Source organism: Orycteropus afer, unplaced genomic scaffold (assembly GCF_000298275.1).
Source record: "Orycteropus afer afer isolate SDZICR_OR568_19922 unplaced genomic scaffold, OryAfe1.0 scaffold00173, whole genome shotgun sequence".
Taxonomy (NCBI): Eukaryota; Metazoa; Chordata; class Mammalia; order Tubulidentata; family Orycteropodidae; genus Orycteropus; species Orycteropus afer.
The window spans coordinates 5,683,566-5,687,396 of record NW_006921760.1 but is presented as its reverse complement, the minus strand read 5'-3'; the positions used below and the strand labels follow the sequence as shown (position 1 = coordinate 5,687,396).

Below are 3,831 nucleotides of genomic sequence, written 5' to 3'. Positions count from 1 at the left end.
CTTAACATAACAAAGAAAGGCCATTCCTTCATGGCATTTTAACCATAAGCATAGGAGTTAGGATTTATAACACATTTTTTTGGGAGGGACACAATTCAAACCATTGCAATACCCCTCCCCCCTTTTTTATTGCTCCCTTTACTTATTTATTGACTTCTATTGTGGTGAAAACAGCTACACATCCACCAACATAACAACTTCCACACCTTCCACATTCCACACCAGCAGGCATTTGACTGCTAACCAGAAAGCTTCCTCAGAAGGAAGGGTGGGCAATCTATTTCTGTAGAGATTCTGCCTCAGAAACCCAAGGAGGGGTTGCTGTGAGTCGGATTTTGACTCTACATCAGTGAGTTTTTTTTTTTTTTTTTAAATGTGAGGAAAGAACTTTCTGTTTGTTAAAGCCAACCACTTGTGCCGTTTCTGTTACAGCAGACCTAGATAGTTAAGCCTTGTAGGAGCAGCACGTTCTGTTAGTTGCTGCTGTTTTTAGTTGTTGTCAAGCCATCTTCAACTCATGACAACCTATATGTAACAGAATGAAACATTTTTTATGTTGTGCCACCATTATGGCTATCCTTTTCCAAAATATTTCACCACCATTATCATAAACTCAATCCCTCACAAACAAAAGCTTCCTGTTTCCCTCTCCCTCCTATCCCTGGTAACTGCTAATAATCTTTGGAATATATGTATATATTTTTCCCCCAACCTATCTAGGAATTCCCCCTCCTCTCCCCTCCCACCCCTGGTAACTAACAAAGAAAGTTTCCTTCCGTGTATAAACCTTTCCTTGACTTTTTGCAATAGTTAACTAAAACAATATTTGTCCTTCTGTGATTGACTAATTTCACTCAGCGTAATGTCCTCCAAGTTCATCCGTGTTATGTTGTGTTTTGCCAATTCTACATTATTCTTTAGGGTTGCATAGTATTCCATTGTGTGTATGTACCACAGTTTATCCATTCTTCTGTTAGGCACTCAGGTTATTTCCATCTCTTTGCTATTGCGAATATTGCTGCAATGAACATGGGTATGAATATATTCTATTTGTGTCTTTCCTCTCACTTGTTTAGGATATGTACCTAGTAATGGGATTGCTGGATCAAATAGTATTTCTACTTCCAACTTTTTAAGATTTGCCATACCAATTTTCACAGCGATTTTTATCATTTTACAGTCCCACCAGCAGTGATGAGACTCCCAAGCTCTCCACATCCTCGTCAGCATTTGCTATCTTTTGTTTTGTTGAACTTTGCTATTAATGCTAGAGTGACAGGGTATCTCAGGGTTGTTTTGGTTTGCATCTTTCTAATGGCTAATGATAGTCAAACATTTCTTCAAAAAAAATAAGGAATGCTTCATGAATTTGTGTGTCATCCTTGTGCAGGGGCCATGGTATCTCTCTATCGTTCCAATTTTACTATAGGTGCTGCCAAAATGAGCACAGCAATGTCCTTGTCTAGCCATTTGTCTTTTCTGATGATGTGTCCAAAGTAAGCAAGATGAGGTGTCACTACCATTGATTCTAAGGAGCATCCTGCTGGACTAAATGGGTAAGTTTTCAATTTGATGAACATCTCCAATTCTTGTCTACTGAGGAAGGCTCTATTTTGCTACTGCCTACCTCTTCTGTAGTAATAAACTCTCTTCTCTACAAAGCTGGGGATTCTACATTGTGTCTGGTGGCCATCATATTCCTTAAATTTTTTATAACTACCTCTGAAAATTTCTTCTTTAGAAATTGACATTGATTGACTGATCGTTATTACACATGGATGTTCAAAAATCAGTTTGGAGACATCAGCTTTTGGAAACAGTCCTCTCAACTTTATATTTGATTGTTACTTATTCTTTGGTTTTATAGACTTGGCTTCTCTGCTTAATCTGTATAAATGACTTCTGCTGAAATGACCTCTAAAAAAATCAGTCCTAGTCATGATTGATGTAATTGGTATCATTGAATTTTATATGTGAAAAATGTTGACATGGCAAATATTCTTATTTATAATTTTACAAAAAATATTAAGTTATAACTAAGTAAAAGGTATGTCTAATTAATATTAGCTTTCTGGGGTATATTTCACATCCTTTTATACAATCTGATGTTTTTGTATGTATTTTAAAGCTAATGAAAACACCAACATCAACCAAAAAATGTGTGTGGTTGTGCAAATATAGATATAGACATATATGTGTATGGGTATTAATATGTGGGTACATATGTGTGCAGAGATAGATGTATCTATAGGCAAAGGTTCATACAGGTATGAGTGTACATGTATGTATATTCATATATATATATAATAAACCACATAAGGGCACAGTTATGGATACTTATTCTTCTTCTTGTTAGATGCCATCGAGTTGTCTTTGACTCATAGTGACCCTATGTACACAGCAGAACAAAACACCGCCCAGTGTTTTGTTAGACATAATAAAATACCTTACAAGATTGGTTGCCTGGCTTGGAGGGCTTAGAGCTACAGTTGAGTGGGACAACTCAATTAATTGCCATAATATACCTCATAAAATGTATGTTCTACATCCCAATGAGGTGAGTAGTTTCTCGAGTCTTAAAAGCTTGCAAATGGTCATCAAAGATACAACTATTGGTCTCTCTTCATCCAGAACAAAAGAAAAGAAAGGGGGAGGCATAAAAGACTCAGAGAGGAAACCAATCTACAGGACTAATATTCCACAGGAACCATGGCCCTATCTGCCCAAGACCAGAACTGGGTTCTGGTTATAGGCTACCATGACTGACCATTCTGACCAGGCTATAATGGATACCGGTAGAAGGGGAGAAAAATATGGAACAGAACTTAAATTATTAAAAAGTCCATATTTACTGGACTGATTGAGACTAGAGGACTTCCTGAGACTATCACCTGAGATAATTCACCAAAATTATCCTTTTAGGTCATCTTTTAGCTAAATAACAGATGACTCATAAAATGAAAAATACTACATGAAAGGAGTGAGCTGCTTTAAAAAGATCATCTATATAAAATCAAATGATCAAAAATTACTGTAAAGCAAAGATGAGAAGGTAAAGGAGGGAACCAGAGCACTGGAAATGGTACAACTAGAATGACATGGATGAGAAGGACAGTACATTGTGAAAAACGTAACCAATATCACAGAGTAATTTATGCAGAAATTGTGAAGTGGAACCTAATATGCTGTGTAAACTTTCACCTTAAACACAATAGAATATTGTTTTTTTTTAAAAAAAAGGATAATGAAGACAAGAAAGAAATAGGATTTCCTCCATGATGGATCAAAACATGTAAGGTCTTAAAATTAAAAACATCCCAAAATGTGGGCTTTCTTCTGGTAGTTATTATAATGTCAGAGAAAACATGTTTGGGATATTTCTAAATATAGTATGAAAAACACCCACAATTCACTGGAGGGAAGAGAAATCCCAACATAGTGATACCGGTACCAAAACACAAGATTTGACTACTTGGTGACTGAAGCCATGGAAGCAGTCGATAGGAAATATATGCAACCACCACTGTCCTACCAGTCAGGACAGTGACACAGTACGTCATCTGCCTTTAATAGCAGAACACATTCCCACTGGATGCATTTTCCCTTGTTAAAAAATGATGAAAGTTAATCATGTCTGCCCTCTGTGAACACACATGACCCTACACACTAGAAAAACACACATGCACGGAGAAAAGGAATCAAATTTCATAAAACACATACCTACATACATGTCTAAAAGACTTACCACTTCTGTAGTCATTAGCTGAACTGGTTCATTCCCTAGTCTTTGCACAGGACCATGTATATTATTGGAGAAAAATGGAGGTGCTG

General features: G+C 36.6%; 1 non-coding gene across 1 annotated transcript; it reads right to left on the bottom strand.

Moving 5' to 3' along the window:
- Nucleotides 1-1,345: 1,345 nt before the first annotated feature.
- LOC122150563 lies at nt 1,346-1,448 on the bottom strand. The gene has a single exon (XR_006163730.1). It is a non-coding gene; the product is annotated as a U6 spliceosomal RNA (small nuclear RNA).
- Nucleotides 1,449-3,831: the final 2,383 nt, after the last annotated feature.